This window comes from Callospermophilus lateralis, chromosome 16 (assembly GCF_048772815.1).
Source record: "Callospermophilus lateralis isolate mCalLat2 chromosome 16, mCalLat2.hap1, whole genome shotgun sequence".
In the NCBI taxonomy this organism is placed as follows: Eukaryota; Metazoa; Chordata; class Mammalia; order Rodentia; family Sciuridae; genus Callospermophilus; species Callospermophilus lateralis.
The window spans coordinates 18,069,077-18,090,936 of record NC_135320.1 but is presented as its reverse complement, the minus strand read 5'-3'; the positions used below and the strand labels follow the sequence as shown (position 1 = coordinate 18,090,936).

Genomic DNA, 21,860 nt, shown 5'->3' with positions numbered 1-21,860 from the left:
CATGGACAAATAAAAACTTAATTTTTTTGTTTTCTTTCTGATCTATGTACCTTTTCTTTTCTTTATTTCACTGGCTAGAACTTTCACCACTCTGCTGAATAGCAGTATGAGGATAGACAGCCCACGTTAGAGTGAAAGTATTTGATGTTTTACCATTAAAATAATATTAGCCATATAGGCTTTTTTAATCAAATTAAGATTTCCTTCTACTCCTGTTTTTCTGGATTTTTTATCATTTGATTTTTTTCAAATACTTTTTTGTTTCAGTCAATATGATCATGTGATTTTCATTATTTAACCTATTAATGCAGTAACTGGTTTTTAAACATTGAGTTGCCCTGAGTCCCTGGAATAACTTCCACTATTCATACTGTCTGCAGAGTTCTATTTTCTCATATTTTGTGAAAGATTTTTGCATTTATATTAAGCAGGGATATTAGTTTTCTTTTTTATATTGTCTTTATCTGGTTTTGATATTAGGGTAATGCTGATTTCATAAAATGAATTGGGAAGTTTTCCCTCTATTTTCTGAAGGAGAAATGTGTATTAATTCTTTTTTATATATTTGGTAAAATTCTCCAATGAAAACATCTGGGGTCTGGGAATTTTTTTTCAAGAGTTTTTATATTACAGATTCAATTTTCTTAATAGTTTCAGTGCTGTTCAGATATTTCATATTGGATGAATTGTGGTAATATGTACTAATAAGAACTAGCCTGTTTATCTAAATTGTTAAATTTGCATATGTACAATTGCTCAAAATATTGACTTTTTAAAAGAGCTTTAGGATCTGTAGTACTATCTCCTAATTCGTTTCTGATATCAGTAATTTGTGTTCTCCCTTTTTTTTCTCTCTGTTAGTCTTTTTTTTTTTTTAAGAGAGAGAGAGAGAATTTTTTAATATTTATTTTTTACTTCTCGGTGGACACAACATCTTTGTTTGTATGTGGTGCTGAGGATCGAACCTGGGCCTCACGCATGCCAGGTGAGCGCGCTACTGCTTGAGCCACATCCTCAGCCCTCTCTGTTAGTCTTGATAGAGTTTTTCTACTGTTATCAACTTTTACAAAGGACTCTGTTTTTTTTCCATTGACTTTATTAATTTGCTGTTTTCAATTTCAACTTCACTAATTTTTACTTTCACTTAATACTCCATGCTTTCTCCTTATCTTTTTTCCCTAGGACCTTAAAATGGGAGCTTAGTTACCAATTTAATATCTTTCTTCATTTCTATTGTAAACACTTAGTGCTATGAATTTACCTGTCAATAATGCTGTGACTTTTATCAAATTTTGATATATTTTCATTTTCATTCTATTTAACATATTTTTTATTTCCCTTGGGGTTTTCTTTTTGATTTAAAGATTACTTAAAAGTGTATTATTCAGTTTCTAAAGTGTTTGGAGATTTTCCTATTATGTTTCTAATATGGATTTCTAGTTTAAAATTTTGTATCAGAGACTACCATCAGTAAAACTTACTCTCTGGAAATATCCCACAAACATTTGAAATAAATTTTTATTTTGTTAACTGGATGAAATAATTTAGAAATGTCAATTAAATCCTATTGGATCTTGATGATACTGAGTTTTTATTTTGATTAATGCTTGCATAGTATATCTTTTCACATCTGTATTAGTCACAGTTCCCCAGAGAAATAGGACCAATAGGAGATATATTTATATATAAATAAGACAGATCTATCTATCTAGGTACAGAAAAGAAATAGACATAAATACTTATAGCATGGGAGTTGAAAAGTCTTACACAATCCTGAGAAGTTCTTTATATGTCAAGCTGGAAACCCAGACAACAGATGTGTACTTGCAGTCCAAGATTGAAGTCCTCAAAACCAAGAGAGCCAAGTGTATAAGTTCCAGTCTCAAGGCCAGCAGGTTTGAAAACCAATGTTTCAATCTGAGTAGGAGAACCAGAAAGACCAATATCCCAGATCAAATAGCCAGGCATTTCCCTTTTGTTCAACCTTATGTCCTATTCAGATCTTCAATTGATTGGATGAGGCCCACCCACATTAGGAAAGACAATCACTTTAACTCAGCCTGTTGACTCAGAGGTTCCTCTCATCTATAAATACCCTCGCAGACACCCCCAGACTAGTATGTGGCCCAATATTTAGTACCATATGACCCAGGTAAATTGGCATATAAAATTAATGGTTACACTATCCTTTTCATTTCAATCCCTTTTTTATTATTATATTTGAAAGGAGTTTCTCATGGATAGGATATACTTGGGCCATTTTTTATGCTCTGATAACCAGTCTCCACCAAGTAGTCCATTGAGACCATTTATCTTTACCGCAATAGCAATATGTTAAGGCTTAGTAGGCCATTTTACTTTGTGATTCCTGTTTGCTTATTACTTTTTATTTTTCCATCATCTTTTTCTTGTTTTGTGTATTATTTGAATTTGTTAAAGAATTCCAGCTAATTTGTTTGTGTGTTCCTGAGTTATTCTGCATAGCTTTTTAAGTGGATACTCCAGGTATTAAATTAAATATAATAACAACATAATCTACTGGTGTTGACAATTTAGTGTTCAGATGAAGTATAGAAACCTTATCTCCCCTCACATCTTTTTACTCTCCTCCTCTTATAATTGACAAATATTTCCTATTCATACATTAAGAATAAATATCACATTATAATTTTTGCTTCAGCTGCCAAACATAATTTAGAAAACTGGAGAGAAGGAAATCTATCATGTGCACCCATATTTTTGCTTACCATGTTCCTTCTTCAGATCTCCTGTTCCAAAATTATTTTCTATAATTTGTTTTTCTATTTAGATAAATTTCCTTAGCCATTTCTTTAAAGTGTATATGCTGGAGACAAATTCTCTTGGTTTTCCTTTATCTGAGCATATTAATTTTCTGTTACTGCTATAAGAAATTACCAAAAACTTAATGGCTTAAAACAGCAAATATTGATCATCTGATAATTATGGAGGTCAGAAGTTCAAAATTATCCTCACTGGGCTAACACCAAGAAGACAGCCTTGGTAATTCCTTCTAGAGGTTCTAGGGAGCGTTTCTTTCCTTGTTTTTTCTATATTTTTGGGTTTGTTGCCCCTTTCTCCTTAAAAACAATTGGTAATATCTTCAAATCTAGTATGTCTGTCTCTCTCTCTCTCTCTCTCTCTCTCTCTCTCTCTCTCTCTCTCCTTCTCCTCTTCCTCTCCTTTGTTTCTATCATCATATTCTCTTCTCTGTCTCTGACTCTGCTGCCTTCCTTCTAAAAACAATTTTGGGATCACATTGGTCCCACCCAAATAGTCAAAGATAATCTCTCCATCTCAAGATTGTCAATGTGAACTTAATCACATCTGATAAGTCACTTTTATCCATGTAGGACAACATCTTTTAATCTCTAGATTCTAGAGATTAGGGCATGAGTGTTTGGGGAAGAGGTTACCAATTTTATCCTCACACACTGACAACGTCTTGATTTCCTCTTCATTCCTATAGGATATTTTCTCCAAATATAAAATTTTGAAATACACAGATCCATCTTTCCTTTACAGACTTGAAAAACGTGCCACTTCCCCCTTTCGGCTGTCATAATTTTGATGAGAAACAACTGATACTTTATTCATTAGGGCTGAAGCAGCATTTCTCTCTGGCTGCTTTTACATCTTTATCTTTAGCTCTCAAATGTGTGGCTATGAATTGTCTTGGCACAGAAATGTTTGTGTTTATCCTGTTTGTGGTTTACTCAGTTCCTTGAATCTGTAGGTTTATGTTTCTTATCAAATTCAGAGAACTGTCAGTCCTATTCCTTCAAAAACTTTTCAACTCCACCTAGTTTCTTCTCTTCTTTGGGGACATTGATGGCATGAACATTAGATATTTAATAGTTCTACAGGTACCTGATTTTTTTTTTAACTATTTTCTCTTTGTAGTTCAGGTTGAATATTATCTTTTTTCTGTTTTAAATCTCGCATATGCCAGGCACAGTGGCACACGCCTGTAATCCCAGTGGCTCAGAAGGCTGAGGCAGGAGGATTGCAAGTTCAAAGACAGCTTCAGCAATAGTGATGAAAGGGTAAGGTTTGTCCTGAAAAGTTTTTAAGTTGCATTCGGAACCTGAAATTCATGTGGCAGTAAAACAATTCCCGGAACTGCCCATTAGATGTGTTTCGAAATCTCCCCTGACCACCTAGTTGCTCAAGGAGAACAACCACCTTTCCTCAGAAGCCGTGCAGTCCCGCACGAATACACCTCAGGGCTTAAAACCAATCAGTTTGAATGTATACCCCTCCTTGGTACTGACCAATCACCCCCGCCCGACCTGTTCCCGCCAGTGAATGTGCTAATCATGTTTTAGAGTTGTTATTTGATTTTCCCGCGGTATGTGATGATTTGCTAAGGGATGCTATGATGTATGTAAAGTCCCTGCCCTCTTCAAAGAATGTATATAAACTCTGCTTAAAAAAATTGTTCTCGGGGCTCTTTGTTCTTTGCTCCTCTGAAGTGAGCTCAGAGCCCCAGCATGCTGGACCCCCCAATAAACCCCTTTGCTGTTGCATGAGACAGTCTCTTGGTGGTCTTTTCCTCCGACGTTCGCCCGACCTTTACAGTGAAGCCCTAAGCAACTCAATGAGAGCCTGTCTATAAATAAAATTAAAAAAAAAAAAAAAGGCTGGGGATGTGGCTCAGTGGTTGACTATCCCTGAGTTCAATCTCCAGTACCCTCCTCCCAAAAAATCTCACATACTCTTTCACCTGTATTTCCCATTCAGCAGAGCTCCTTCATTGAGTTTTGTACTCTGGTTATTATACTACTCCACTCCAGAATTTCTATTTGATTCTTCTTTATATCATCTAATACCTTTCTGAGATTTTTTTTAATCACTTTGCTGAGACTATTTTTTAAAAAATTTTTTTAGATGTTGATGGATCTTTATTTTATTCATTTATTTATACGCAATACTGAGAATTAAACCCAGTGCCTCACACATGCTAGGCAAGCGCCTTACCATTGAGCCAGGACCCTAGCCCAAGACTCTATTGTTTTGTTTTGTTTTGTTTTGTTGTGACTACATTTCTAATTGCTCATTGAAATCCATTTATGATGTATACTTTTAAAATCTTTATTAGATAATTTCAATATCTATATCATTTCAGTGTTGGCTCCTATTTACTTCCCTTTTCCCGTTCTAGTTGAGATCATCCTGTTTCTTGCTCTGATGAATGATATCCAGTTGAACTGTGAGTGTACAACACTTACAATTTTTTGAGATTATATATCTGTATCTTATTTAATTCTTGTGTTCTAGACAACCTTTTATGCTATCACATTGGTAAAGGAAGGAAGGTGTCATCTTGTTACTGTCAGGTGTCTGCCTTGGGCTCTGTCCACACCTAAGGGAAAGGGTCCATCATTCTTGTTGCCCCTGTAGTCTTGCCGCTGAGGAGGGGTGGGCCGATTCCCACATGACCATGGTGAAAGTCCTGACTCTCTCCTCTGCTTCCTCAGACCTCACCCAGCAGGAGAGAGAGAGGTGGAAACATTCCATGTGGTGTCCACTCACAGTGCAGGGCAGCTCTCAATGCAACCCTCACTGACCATACCAGTGGGATGTGGGCACCCCAGGACAGAAGGGCAAGGGTGGAATTCTAGGCCTTTGCTGGCAGGAAGGTGTGGGGCAGTTGGGACCAAGTACTTTTTTTTATGGTATTGGACTGAAATACAGCAAACATTAGTTTTCCTGCTAGACAGCCATTTTCTTGGTCCTTTGGCTAAAAAAAGCAAACTTTCTTATCTTTGTTTTTCTACACATATTGGCGTTTCTAAGCTGCCAGTTTCTCTAATAAACCTGGAATACATGAGACCACCCAAAAATCCAGGTTTCAAGGTGTCTAGTCAGTACTTTAGTTTTCCATCTTCCAGAGTCTTCTAATATTTATTTTATATACAATGTCCAGCATTTTAGATGTAATTATCAAAGAGAGTAGGAAAATACATCTACTCCATCTTCCAGGAGTTGCCTTTTTACAATTTTTAAATGACTGAACGCTTATAGTCTATTTTCTTAGTGCCTGATATAAAGTTTTATCCCTTAATAAGTATAAACACAATTAGCTTACATCTTCAACAGCATACCATCGTGTATGTCTTTCTTCTCTTTTCTCATACCTTACCTTCAATGAGAGATGTTTGAGAACATATACAAGTATTGATAACTTGGATACGCACTGTAGTTTTGTGTGTGTGTGTGTGTGTGTGTGTGTGTGTGTTTATTTTGTTTTGTTTTTGTGGTGCTGGGGATTGAACCCTGGGCTTTGTACATGGGAGGCAAACACTCTCCCAACTGAGTTATATCCCCAACCCCTCATGGTAGCTTTTTATAAAAATAGTCAAACAGAAATTTATTTACATATCCACCAATACAGGATACGTATTTTACTTTCAAACAAGGGATTTTAGATAGTCACCAAAAAATGAAATGTAAAATTTAGATATTAAAAAAAGTCAAGAGTATATTGCCAGACTGGGGGTTCTCTCAGTGGTCGCGTCTTGCTCAGCAAGTGCAAGGCCCTGGGTTCAATCCCAGAACCACCAAAAAAGAAAAAAAAAACAAAAAGATATATTGCTATGGAGTAAAACAATTAAACTGCATACCATTTAAAAATATATGGGTTTTCTGTTTTCATGTTATTAAATATCTTCTAAAAAGTGGGGCTTGAGCTAAAGAAATGAATCAAAAGCTATGTGCTGGAGGCGATTTCACATGACTTATCTTACTTGCTCTTCACAATATATATCCTCAGGGCAGGCGCTTTGTTTTTCCAAAGTAATTTCTATTCTGACACAGTGTCTAGATCCCACCCAATTCTGAATAAATTGACACAGTTCCACATGCAGTTGTATTTTCCTTTTGAAAGTCATCTATCTGAAAACACTTGTAAAGCTGCCTAGATGTAAAAAAAAAAAAAAAAAAAATCAACACCAAACAGAGAATTAAACCTCGCAAACCTCTGCTCAGAAACTCTTCAGAATTCATTTTCAACAGACAGGTGTTTCTCCTTTTCCATCGACTCTTCGTGCCTAACAGAAAAACAACCCTCAAGTTTTTAATCACAAGGCGGTCTATGACATATGACTTTTCTACTTCAAAGGAATCTAATAATAGCACGTGCATAGGAATATCCCCTCTCCGTGCAGAGTAAACAAACACTCCTCTCTCCTGAGAGAGATCAGATGAACCTACTTATGTCAGATCTCTCCCAGAATTCCATTGTTGTCTCTCCAAACAGGCTTTAAGGAAAACCACTGAATCTGGGATCGGGAGCTTTTCTCAAGCGTATTTCCTTTAAAAACATAGGGAAACAGGATTTTTGGCCACAGGAGGTCAAGGTCAGCAATCTAACAGAATTGGTCCTTTTGAACTTCCTTTCTGAGAAACACATTATATTATCTGGTGAAAACTGTTACATTGAAAATGTCTGTTAACACTCGAGCCATGATTAATTTTGTTCATCACACAATGGATGATTTTAGGAAGCACGTCGATTAAAATCCACAGATGAGAAATAATGAAACCAAAACGCATAGTTCCAAGATAATGTAAATAGTGTAAGGTCTGTGAGGATGAAAGCAGTATTTGGTCATCGTGTGTGTGTATGTGTGTGTTTGTGTGTCTCTGTGTGTGTGTGTGTGTGAGTGTCCCACAAAGAACTATACAGGGCTTACACATTGTAAATAACCAATAACCAGTAGCTATTTATTTTTAACAATAAATATCTTTAACAGTAAAAGAAAAACTTGTGGGAAAAAAACACAGAAAAGAGAATGCAAAGAAATGTAAATATAACACTCAAGCTGGGCTCCTTGGAGATTGTGCTATTTTCATAGACCTAAATTTATATTACTGGCAAATACAGGCATTCCTTTCAATAAAATAGAAGTGCATTTCTTCACTTAGATTATCTTAGTACCGTGCTTTTAAATTTGTACAATATTTTTGAGAACCTGAAGAAAATTTCCAATAAGTTATATCATTTTGGTGTTATAGAACTTTCCATGTTATTATCTCCATTATAATGGGGAAATTGAGAAGAGATTTATAAAGAGGCCCTCAGTCAGTAAGCAATAGGGCTCGACTATGATGCAACTCTTACCCCATAAGTAGGATTGTCTTTCCTTTTTGCAGAAGACAGTTCTTGAAGCTCCCATCTCAGAAACAGGGCCTCTGCCCACAGTCAAAACCCAAGCACTTCCATCTACAGTTTCGACCTGCATTCTCCCTGCAATGTCATGAGCTTTAGTTTAATTCCTAAGTTAGCAAGATCAAGTACGGAAGGTAGGTATTTTGTTACACCATCAGGTTTCCCTCCTGTCTGACGGCCGCACTTTCAGTTGACACTGCCCCTTCCTGCCCAGAAGAAGAATGTTTAAGGAAAATGTCTAAAATACCATTTCCTTTTGCTTTAAACCAAATCATAAGAACCCCATAAAGATTCCTCATTCTACACCAGTCAATAAAAAATTCTGTGTATGGTTGCAATTCTAAATCAGGGAAAAAAGAAGCATTGAACAGCAGAAAGTTTGTTCACATGAAATACCACAGTACTGTTATCCATTACTTAGTCTAAAACCAAAGTTGGCCCATTTTCGTTTAATATAATAAGGAAGTTCTGAAGAAAGTCAGGGGAAAAATGGGGTTGTGGAGATGGGAAGGACAATAGGAAGAGACAGACATTATTATCCTATATGATTATACTAGTGGAGTGACTCTGCACCATGTACAGCCAGAGGCATGAGAAGTTGTACTCCATTTGTGTACAATGTGTCAAAATGCATTCTACTGTAAAATAAATTAATTAATTAATTTAAAAAAAAAAAAAGCCCAGCAGGTAGTACAGTGTGGTCAAGAAAATAAAATGGCTTGGAGTCAAGTCCAGTAAGTTCACAATGAATACTTTTTTTGTCTTCAAAGAAAGAAAGCATATTAATTTGCTCTATTTATTGTTCTCTAACTTTTAATTTAAAGCAGATCTCCTTATTACTTTTATATTTCAACCATTCATTTTTCAATTTAACACTTAACAAGACTTAATTTACTCATTTGCTTATGATTCTCTCTCTCCTTCAGTTTCTAATATATAGTGCTGCTCAATAAAATATTTCAAACACACCAAAAAAAATAATAGTAAGGAAGTTCTCGTTTCTCTCTTCTAAGATTGATTTCAGAAAGAGAAATAGTTGGTGTCTGTTTACTAAAAAGGGGGTGGGAGTTAATATCTGCCACCGACACATTCGGACACCACAATGAGATGAGAAGTAATAATTGACTACTATATTCCCTTAAGTAACTTTACTTTTTTTTTTTTTTTAATGCTTAAGACAAACAGAAGACACAAGGCAGAACCACATTTTTTTCTTGTGATATGTTAGTCAAAAATGTCTCCAAGAAAGGTGCAGCATGTCTCACCAATGATGATACCAAATGGGCCCACATGCTCAAAGCAGTGAGCATCACTGCAGTGAAACAGGCCCCCTAATGGTGGACACCAAGTAGCCAGTGCACTGGTCACAGGCACCCCCCCACACACAGGGTACAAGGCAAACATTCCCTGTACCTTATAAGCTGTCCCCAGTCTTGGCCACATCTACAAGGCCATCCATGAGCCAAACACAGCAGGCAACCTGACAGGAAGTTCTGTTCCCTGAAAGGGCTCTTGTTTCCTCTCCCACTAGCATCAAAATTCCCACCAGGGAATTGAGTCTCAAGGAAATGTAGACCTAGCATAAATGCACAACTCCTTTGAGTAAGGTGCACTATTTGTTGGCAGCCATGAATATTATATGTCCTCCCATCTCCTAATTCATTATGTTGCACGTGGTAATGACTCCATAAAGACATGCCCAGTTGAAGAAATTAAATTATGTAAGGCAGCATTTTATTAGCTTTTTGTTAGAATTTCTGGAAAGTTTGTCTTAACATGACATTCTGTTTTGAGAAAAACCTGCATCTTCTTAACTTAGAAGCTTTTTTACTTTTAATTTCAAAAGAAAAGTCATGACTTGAAATCTAGAATTTTATAAATTTAAGGTGCTCCTGAAGTAAAATTTCATGTTGTTTCAGTCATTCCCTCATAGATCCAGAGGGAATATCTTTAGCCTTCAGACCTGATCAGGCCAGAGTGAATGTCCCCCACACCCAGTATGTATTGGGTGTCACTTCAAGGAGTCACACCCCAGAATAAGGATAAACTGGAGGCCCTGTTCCTAAAAATTAATCATAACCAGACATGGTAGTGCACAACTGTAATTCCAGCTACTGGGGAAGCTGAGGTAGGAGGATTACAAGTTTGAGGCTAGCCTGGCAACTTAGAGAGATCATGTGTCAAAATGAAAAGGGCTAGGGATATATTTCAGTGGTAAAGCACCTCTGGTTTCAATCCCCAGAGCCAAAAACAAAAAGTAACAGAATGATAAGATAATGAAGAATTTCCAGGTTAGAAACCAAAAACTTGGAGGGCCAGAGAATTAAGCCTTGTACTGGGGCACTTCTGCCTTGGAAAACGTTGGCAATTCCAGAGAAATACTGAGAAACTAAAAGAGTTAAGGCATAATTTTGAAGAGCTCATAGATCCAGAGGGAATATCTTTAGCCTTCAGACCTGATCAGGCCAGAGTGAATGTCCCCCACACCCAGTTTGTATTGGGTGTCACTTCAAGGAGTCACATCCCAGAATAAGGATAAACTGAAGGCCCTGTTGATATTAAAGGAGTGTAAGCTCGAATCATCTGACTGCTTAAAATTGAATTAAGTTGGTCTCAAAGTGCTATTTTCCAAAGGGGACTTTAAGATGAAACATAAACTGCATTGAAGAGAAAAAACTATTTCATCCCCAAATTATTTCTACAAAAATAGTTCGCAAATATAAACAGGATTGTGTACACAAAGAAAAAGAATCTGGCAAAGAAAATAACAGAAAGACCCCAGAATATCTCTAAGTTTAAAGTTTTAAAATCACTTTGATAATTACATGGGGGAAAAAAAGAACAAGTCAAATTGTTAAAAAAAAAAAAAAAAAAAAAACAGGCACAGTGGTGGCATTCCTGTAATCCCAACTACTCAGGAAGCTGAGGTAGGAGGGTCTTAAGTTCAAAGCCACCCTAGACAATATACCACAATACTGACTCAAAAAAAAAAAATTATCTTTATCATTTATCTAAACTTACTAATAATTACATTGGGTATAAATGGTCCAACATACTAATTAAAATACAGAGGCTATCAGACTGAATACAAAATCAAAACCAAAATATATGCTGCCTATAATAAACTCACTTTAAATATAAAGTCACAAGCACGGTAAGAATAAAAGGTAGAAATGTACAGATTATGCTAACACTAGCCTAAATACATACCTAGAGAAACTATATGTGTATCAGACAAAGTCAATTTCAGAGGAAAAATACTACCATGGCAAAATAATGCCATTTCATAATAATCAAGAAGACATAAAAATGTAAGTGCATATATGCCAATTAACAGAGTGTTTATAAATATATAAATCAAAAACTGAGGGCTGGGGTTGTGGCTCAGCGTTAGAACGCTCACCTAGCCCGTGCAAGGAGCTGGGTTCAATCCTCAGCACCACATAAAAATAAATAAATAAAATACAGGTATTGTGTCTGATTACAACTAAAAAAAAAAATTAAAAACAAAACAAAAGTGATACAATAGGAAGAAGGAATAGATAAATTCTCTATTCAGTCAAAGATTTTAAGATCACTCTTAAAAAAAAAGGGGGGATTAAACCCAGGTGTGCTTAATTACTGAGCTACATCCCCAGCACTTTTTAATTTTTACTTTGAGATAAGGTCTCACTAATTTCCTGAGGCTGTTTTTGAACTTGTGATCCTTCTATCTCAGTCTCCAGAGCCACTGGGAATACAGGCATTCAGCACCATGCCCAGCAAGATCACTTTTAATAACAGAAAGATCTTTGGAAAATTCTCCAACTATTTGGAAATTACAAAATGCATTTTAAATAATCCATAGATCTTACCATATTCATTTATTAGTTCTCCTAGATTTTCTGTAAATTCTGTCAGATTTTCTACATAGATGAAATTTGTAAATAAAGACAGAAATTTGTTTGTTTTTACAGTGTGTGAGGCAGAGCAGGATTCTCAATTCAAATTGGAGACCAGGGGTACTCAGTGGCAGAGCACCCCTGGGTTTAATTCCCAGTACTGAAAATAAATAAATAAATAAAACTACAGACCGGTATCCCTCATGGATGTAGAAGCAAATATTCTAAACAAAATTTTAGTAAATCAAATACAACAATATATGAAATGGCATCATGATCAAATGAGGTTTATCCCAAGTAAACAAGACTGTCCTAACACTTGAAAATCAATTAATATAATTCATGATGTTATGAAACTAAAACTAAAACTGTTTGATCATCTCAACCTATAACAAAAAGTATTTTCTTTCTGTTTTTAACATTTAATTATTTTTTTTTAAATACATGACAGTGGACTGATTAAAATTCTTATTACACATATAGAGAACATATGTGTAATATCTCTGTTTGTATATAAAGTATGTTCACACCAATTCATGTCTTCATACATGTACTTTGGATAATGATGTCCATCACATTCCACCATCCTTGCGAATCCCCTGCCCCTTCCCTTCCCCTCCCACCCCTCTGCCCCATCTAGAGTTTGTCAAAAAAAAAGCATGGGAGAAACAGACAAAAAGTATTTTAAACAAAATATATCATCAATTCCAAATATGAACTCTCAAAAACTAAGATTACAAGGTTATATACTTTACTTTTTTTTTTTTTGTAAAGGACATTTACAAAAAACCCTACAACTAACATTGTCCTTAGTGATGAACGAGTGCTTTTCCCCTAAGATCAGAAACAAGATAGGAATGCTAGCTCTGGCTACTTCCAGTCCATATTATACTTACAGTTCTAGTTGTTGCAATCAGGCAAGAAAAGAGATGTAAAGGATTGAAGATGTAAATCAGTGGTAAGGTGCTTGCCTAGTATGCACAAGTACCTAGGTTCCATCCCCAGCACTGAAAAAAAAAATTACAACTGTGTTTGTTACAAATTATATAATTACCTATGTAGAAAATCTGACAGAATTTACAAGACAACTAAAAGTGAGTTGGGCAAAATTCTCAGTTTACAAAAAATATATATATATAAAAATTGATTATATGTCTACATACTATTAATGGAGAATAAGAAATTTAAATTTCATTAAAAAACATCATTTTCAATAGCATCAGATAGTGTGAAATACATGGGGATAAACCTGATAAAAGATATGAATATATGCTCTGAATATATAAAATTTTGCTGAGAGAAATTAAAAACCTAAATAAATGGAAAGATATATCTTGGGAATATTAGAAAATTGAATATTATTAAAGTGTCAATTTTCTCCAAATTGATCTATATATTTGATGCAATCCCAACCTAAATCCTGTATGGCTTGTTTTGTAAATATTTAAAAGTTGACTCTAAAATTCATATGGAAACACAGAGGACCTCTACTCATTAGAGAATCTGAGAAAGAAGAGCAGTCAGGTGCTAAGGAGCATCTCTGTAATCCCAAAGAAGAAAAAAAATTGGAAAACCAATACTAATTCAAAACACATTACAAAGTTTTATTAGTCAAAACAGCATGGTATTTGGGTGCAGTGGTGCACACCTGTACTCCCAGTGGCACAGGAGGCTGAGGCAAGAGAATCAAGAGATCAAAGCTAGCCTCAGCAATTTAGCAAGCCGTAAGCAATTCAGTGAGACTCTGTCCCTAAATAAAATTTTTTAAAAGGGTTGGGAATGTGGCTCAGTGTTTCAGCACCCATGGGTTGAATCCCTGGTACAAAAAAAAAAAACATAGTATTGTTGCAAAGATAACAATTAGGTCAATGGAACAGAATAGAGAATCCAGAATTACCCTACATACATATAGAAGACTGACTTGATGAATACACAGACAATGCAGTAGAAAAAGAAGAGTATTTTCAACTAATGGTACCAGAACAATTTGGTGTCCATATGCAAAGACTTGAAAATTGATCTTTACTTCACATCATATGTAAAAAATTAACATAAAATGCATCATATACCAAAATGTAACATCTAAAACTACAAAATTTCTAGAAGACGCTTAGGAGAAAATCTTCATGACTTGAATCAAAGGTTTATAAGATACCACAGCAAAAGTATAATTCATGAAAGAAACAAAATGATAAATTTCACCTCTTCAAAATGTACCATTTCTGTTCTTTAACAACATTATCAAAAGATAAAAAAATAATCTACAGGCTAGAATTTCAAAGCATATAGCTGAAAAAGTTCATATATGAAGAATATATGAAGAATGTTCATAAGTCAACAAAAAGAAATTTTGTGATACAGGCAAAGATTTGAACAGACACACTACCAAAAATTATATATGTGGCACATATATATGAAATGATCCTCAACATCATTAGTTACTAAGGAAATGCAATCAAAAATGTGATTGCTGGGAATGTAAATTAGTAGTGCTATTATAAAAGACTGTGCAGAGATTCCTTTTAAAAACAAAAATGGAATTGTCCTATTATTTAGTAATTCCATTTATGGGTATTTATCCAAAAGATTTGAAATTGGTATGTCAAAGAGATGCCTGCAGTCGCATACTTCTTGCAGCACTATTAACAATAGACAAGTTACAGAATCAATCAAATTTTCCATCAACATATCAATCAATAATATGGGATACACACATACATACACATGCACACATAATGGGGTGATATTCAGTTTTATATAAGAAACTGTCATTTTCAACAACATTAAGTGAAATAAGCCAAGCACAGAAAAACAAACCTACATGTTCTCACATAAGCGTGGAATCAAGAACAATTGAACTCAAAGACACAGAGAGTACAATAGTGCTTATCAAGGACTGGGGGGGTAGGGAGATTAAGGAGATGATAGTCAAACTCTACAAAGCCTCAAATATACAGAACAAATAAGGTTTCTTTTCCTTTGAAATATATTGCACAGCATGATGAATATTGTAAATTATGTATTATGCTTTTCAAAATCACTGAGTAAATTTCAAATGTTCTCATCCCAAAATAATTGATAAGCATTTGATGTGATAGATATGTTAATTAGCTGGATGTAATTATTTCACAACGTTCATTAATCATAACACCACTTTTGTATCCCATAAATGTGTACAGACATATTTGTCAATTTATAATTAAAAATAAAAATTAAAACCATGATGAGATACCACAATATATCTATTAGAATGGCTAGAAAGCTAAAACTAAAACAAGTAACCATATTAAGTGTTGTTAAGTATGGAAAGGAACTAGAACTCTTATTACTGCTGTGGAAATGAATCATGAAACAGCTTTGAAAAATAGTTTGTCAGTTTTTTAAAAAGATACATATATACTCTCTTAGGAACCAATCACTCCACTGCTAGGTACTTAACCTAAACTAAAGAAAATAGATGTCTACGCAAAGACTAGAACTGAAATGCTTATAGCTGTTTTTTTTTTATTTTAGTCAAAAACTATTTTGTCTATTTGTCCAACAACAGATGAATGGATAAGCAAACTGTGGTTTATCCACACCAGGGAATAAAAAAGAAATGAGCTACTGATACATACTACTAATGTATGAATCTCAAATAAGCCAGACCAAAGAGTAGTGTATACTGTGTGATTCCAGTTCTATAATACTCTAGAAATCTTTACAAACTAATCTGTTAGTTTGTGGGGGAAAAGAGAAGAAGGAAGGACTGAAAAGAAGCATACAGACACTTCTGAGTCTTCTGTTTTCATTGGGATAGTGCTGATGGTTTCACAGCAGTGTTCGTATTTCACTCTTATCAAATGGTATGTGTTAAGTGTTTGTAGTTAATTTTATGTCCATTATTCCTCAATACAGCTATTTAAAATTTTTTAAGATATAATTTTCTTCTCCAAAAATAAGATGTATTTTTCACTTGTTTGAATCCTCTTTAATTCCCCCAAATACTATCTTCATATAGTCTCTGTCTATTTTCTGTATAGTTCATTTCTGTATATTGTTACCATTATTATTACAAATAAGACCTCTCTATTAGATTTTCTGATTTTAGGCTTAGGTTTGTTTATATGAAAACTTTTAACTGACATAGATAATATAAAGATATGTTTCTAATTAGTACTATTCGATACCTGTTTCCCCCTGTTTGAGACCAGCCCAGGCAACTTACTAAGATCCTCATCTCAAAATAAAATAAAAAGGCATGGTGACATAGCTCAGTAGTGGAAATTCCCTGAGTTCAATCCCTAGTATGCCAAAAAAATTAAAATAAAAACTAAGTAAAAACGCAGATTTGCTATTTCCAGACGAGGAAATTTTTTTCTATTCCTTGCTTTTCCAGACAAGGAACACTGAAGACAGATAGACTTAGGAATAGAAAAGAGAAAGCTAATCCAGTTGGACTTTCAAAGCATCTCTAATGTGCAGATTACATCTCAGAAAAGAGAGTGCAGAGAAAAGAATATGGAGGTATCTCTCTGAGGTTGTACCACACTCAAGTTTCTCCCACAGTGACCTGAATAAAAATGAGCAGGAGGAACAGAAAAGTTATCAGCCAACTTTCTCTGTTCATGCATTCATAAATCATTTAATGGAATCAGAATCATGCACCACTCAGTGATGGGTATATGTTCTGAGAATTATATCCATAAGCGATTTATTCATTGTATGAACATTACAACATGTGCTTACACAAACCAGGATAGCTTTGGCAACACTAGACAACATAATCTTATGGGACCATTGTTATATATGCAGTTCATTGTTGATCAATACATCATTATACAGAATGTGTCTATTTTCATTGAGGGCCTATTGTAGGCCCAACCCTATGCTCCAAGATGAAAATATTATAGTAATCCTAATATATGATAGTAGCTGCCCTCCTTCCTACCAAGGAGAGATCAAAAAATAAATAAATAATATATCACCTGGTGTGAAGTACTACAAAAACATATAAAAAGAGAACGCAAGAAGAATCAAGCAGTTGTGTTGAGTTAGAGAAAGGGGGATTGGACCTTGGGAGGCTGAGAAGACTGAAATTCATGCAGCAGATTAGCAGAGGTGAGGATACACAAAAAAGATTTCTAGAGGGGGCTGGGGTTGTGGTTCAGCGGTAGAGTGCTCACCTAGCACATGTGAGGCCCTGGGTTCGATCCTCAGCACCACATACAAATAAATAAAAGTATTGTGTCCAACTACAACTAACTAATTAAATAAATATAAATAAAATTGTTTAAAAAATAAAATAAAAGAGTTCTAGAAATTGGGATAGACGTCCCTTTGGGTCTGTGACTACATTTTGGTCTGCACACAGGTGGGAATAAAATCCATAAGACCAAAGAAAATTGGACAAGCAATTGGAAGAGTTTAACAACTTCTGAGACTTGTCAGGAAAATAACACAGAGTAGGGTGGAGGATCTCATCGATCGCAAGAAGTTTGGCAGAGACGATGCCTCTGTCACATTTGAATTTCATCATGCACTTTGGCTTTTCTTGTGAACTCACAGCTTTCTCTTGTGCACTCAACTGTGCTTCTGAGAAGTCTGGCCCCTGTCGCAGAGGCAGCCCCTTCGTGCTTGGATCCATCTGGACCCTGATGACCACTTCTGGTTTCGTCCTTTTACCACTTCTCAGCCTTCTACAACCTTCTCAAAGTCACTTTTCTTCCCAGATGAAGTCAGTCCTCTGGCTGTTAAGATTAGTTGACAATTCAGAATTTCCCATGGTGTTGAGAAACGGGGATGAGGAGGGAATGGAAATGAGAACCTGAAGACAAAGTCAAAGCAACTTTTTACAGCCAGTCTTAAGGAAAGAAAAATAGTCCATCTACTTAGAAAGGACAGAAGTAGGCTCAAGATTTATTTTGTTTTGTTTTGTTGGGGGGGGTGTTTTGTTGGTTTTATTGTTGTTGTTTTTGATTAGGGAACACTTGAGGATGTGAAGGCAAGAGGAAAAGCAGGCAGGGAGGCGGGGCAGTGGGGGGGATAATTAGACAAGCATTAGAGGAGATGACTAGAGAAGCTTCATGGTCTTAACCCCACAGCACCTCGAGCTTAGGGGACATGGGATAGATGGAAATCACTTGGAAACTGCGTCAGAGTCCTCGTCTTGAGTCACAAGAGGCTGTTCACAAGCTTATTGGTATTAGGCAATTCTGGAACTCACCTTCTCATCTATAAAACAGGCATGACACTACTTCACAGAGTCGCTGTCGGTGGATGAAAGAAAGTACCACAAGAAATCATCTAAGATAATCCTGGGCATACATTAGATACTCAAAAAATGATTTCTTTTCTTCTTCTCTTTCCTGGACATAACTAGTCATGCTCAAGTGTCCTAAGGAAACAGGAATCAGTATTCTAAAGTAATTTTTTAAAGTACATAGTCTCATAAAAATCAATTACCATGTCACTATCAGGACAATCCCTTTATATAGCTTCCTTCAGTTTGCCAGATAACACAACAGGAAAAGAAGACTAGTCCTGAAGACCATGGCTGGGCACATCTCAGTGTTCAAGGTGAAGTCCAAGCTTGGCTTGATGCAACGCCCTTGGGTGGAGGGTTATCTGAGTCGTGACCCCTCTTTGCATTGCAACATCTGTGAGGGCCACTCCCAGTTCAGTCCCTTTCCTCAACCTCTTTGGCAGCCCACGTTTCAAAATAAGGAACAGAGGCATTATCAAGAGAGAGAGAGAACCGGCCCAAGCTGCCCTCAGACCCAAAGTCGGGAGGTCCACTTTCCATGGTCTCCGATTACCTTCTATTGTTCAGATGTGGAACACCTGGTAATCCAGGGACCACTGATTAGCACTGCCAAATTCCTGCAGAGAACTGGGATTAGGCATCAAGATTGTTCTAGTTTTTCTTTTGTTTTGTTTTGCTTTCATCACTTTGAGACTAAAGGCCCCTTAGAAAAATCTAAGGAAACAACTGAGTCTTCTCCCCTAGAAAAAAAAAAGATGTACAGAAACTGGGCATCCAATTTGAGGGATTTCACTTGCTCTCAGAAGGTCATCCTCAGGCTCCAAGTTAAAAGCTCCAGATGAAAAGCACCTCCGTGTTCAGGAAGGCTAAGATTACGTGTATTCTAAAATCCAGGCTTTATCAATCCATGCTTGACATCACAAAAACAGATGATAAAATGCTTTCAGATAAAAAGAATTAGAGCACTCTCCAAGAGAACAAAAGGAAAGGGAATAAAGTTTAACACTATACCTCACTCAATTCCGTTGAAACACCCCCTTCCTAGGACCTCTTTAAAAAAAAAAAAAAAAAAAGGTTTAATTTGTAAGTATTTGAATGTAACTTTCAAGGGGTCCTAAAATCCATGGGAAATGATGAAGGGCAGGCTCTTCTTTTTGTATCCTTCCACACAGAAATGAAATTACAGGTCTTAAAACAAATAGATTTGCTCCAGGACCCCTCCTACCTGGAGGGAATTTTAAATGAAGCTCCAACCTTAAATCCTGGTCCCTCTTAATTTTGGCCTGGTTAGAAGAAAGCAGGGCACATAAACCTACTCACTCATGACGGCTTAGTGTAATAAATATTAATATTAAGACACTATTTTAATTTTGCTCATTATATAGGAGAAAGCCAGCTCAACATTCTCCCCCAACATCAGTGCTTCTTATGAGCCAACCCATTTCTAAGGAGAGTTCCAAATATGGTAGCTTCAACCACTTTGATGCAAAGAAATCAACTTTTCCACCCTATGCAGGTCATTAAAAATTATTTTCAGCTCAGTGTTCTCTCCGGTCAACTGTGGTTTATTTCAGAAGAACTGTATCACAACCAGCCTTCCAGTTGATCCATACGGCTGCTGTTGGCATTTTATATTCTTGTCTGATTCTTCCATGACTATCTAGCACAGTGTCTCCTCAAGCATACTGCTGATACCAGGCTGGTTACAATAAAGCCAAATGGAAGCTTATTATCTAACATAGGGATTCTGACTCAGGAGCCCAAGAATCTGTGTTTTTGTTAAGTCTCACCAGGTGAATTATCTGGAGCTTGGACCTACTGCTCCACTGTATGTGTGAGCTTACATTCCATTCCACAGCAGTTTTCTTTTCTTTTTTTTTTCCTGTTTGTAAACTGTCCTTTATTAGGGAGAGTTGTCCTTTGCATGGGAGGATTAGATGAATTCTAGATAGGAAAGAGGAGTGGGAGGGCCAGGGAGGGGGCAGGGGATTAGCAAGGGCGGTGGAATGTGATGGACATCATTATCCAAAGTACACGTATGAAGACACGACTTGGGTGTCAACATACTTTATATATAAACAGAGATATGAAAAATTGTGGTTTATATGTGTAATAAGAATTGTAATGCAAAGAAAAAAACATAGTACATGTATAAAGGCATGAATTGGCATGAACATACTCTATATACAAAGATATGAAAAATTGTGCTCTATATGTGTAATAAGAAGCATTCCGCTGTCGTGTATTTAAAAAAATAAAATCAATAAAACTAAAAAATACTAAGTCCCATTAGTGGAAAACTTAGAAAATCAAAAAAGTATTTTGAAGTCCTCAGTATTTCTTTTAAGCTTTGTATATTTCTTCTAGTCACCACAGCTAATTAAGCCTTTAACTCAATACTCAAAAGTAAAATTTCTAGCTACTTGTGCTGCCAAGTTTTCCCTAAATGATAACATGCTATCAATATGACTTATCACATCCGGGTGCAGTGGCACACACCCATAGTCCCAGCCACTTGGGAGGTTGAGGCAGGAGACTGGCAAATTCGTGGCCAGCGTTGGCAACTTAGTGAGACGCTGTCTCAAAATAAAAAAAGACTCACTGGTCCAATCCTGGGTTCAATCCTCAATACTGGAAAAAAAGGTAAAAAATTTGTTATACATCTGACTAATTTTCTTTACATGGCACAAATGACATCACAACAGTCTTCAGCAGAAGAATACCTCAGTCGGACCAGACTATATTTAGTTATTTTTATTAGGGCAAGAGTGTGTATGTTCTATAACTTATTTGCATGCATGAATAGTGAGGTGCCTTTGTCTCTCTCTCTCTCTCTCTACATGGGCCGATGTCGTGTTCTGGTCACAATGTGCCACCATAGTGAGGGCAGATCACCTACCTTCCTGGCAGGAGGCAAAGCTTGAGTTTTAGGACCTTTGGTGGGGTTTCCTCCTGCAGGTGCTTAACCTCTTGCTCCCATCTTTCCCTTCATAATTTCTTCCACTGCTCTCTCTCTTGGCAAAGTAATCAGGATACAGTGCCTTCTCAGAAGGATGCTAGTGATTTAAGCACCTTTCCAGAATCTTGGAGCAAGCACTCCTATATCTCATAGGAGGTGCCCCCAGGTGAGTCAGGGAAGAGACATGGCTGTGGGTGCTGACTGTGCCAGAATTCTTCTTCTGCCTCCCTAAAGAGCTGGGTGCCCTTTATCATATCCTTTTCATTCCTGTGTTCTTCAAGTCCCGCTCTCATCAAACAAGCAAAGTACTGGTATTTGTCCCTGTGGACACACCATAACTCAAGGTGGCACAGTGCCCGCTTATAAAGCCACAACATCTTCTGCTGGTGGTTCAGGTAGCGGTGGGCACTGAGAAGATCACGAGGCTCCGCTCTCCTTAGTGGCCACGAGGGCTGCCTCCAGAGCAATTTTCCTATACCCACATTTCTCACATACTACCCTCAGTTTCAGCAGAAATCTCCTTTCTACTTCATGCACAGAACTAATGCTCCTCAAATACCTTGGCTGTCACCCAACTTATCTTCT

At 36.3% G+C, this 21,860-nt stretch overlaps 1 pseudogene; it reads right to left on the bottom strand.

Annotated features, from left to right (window-relative positions):
• Positions 1 to 21,152: 21,152 nt before the first annotated feature.
• On the bottom strand, positions 21,153 to 21,568 carry LOC143382382 (NADH dehydrogenase [ubiquinone] 1 beta subcomplex subunit 9 pseudogene; annotated as a pseudogene).
• Between the last annotated feature and the right edge of the window lie 292 nt (positions 21,569 to 21,860).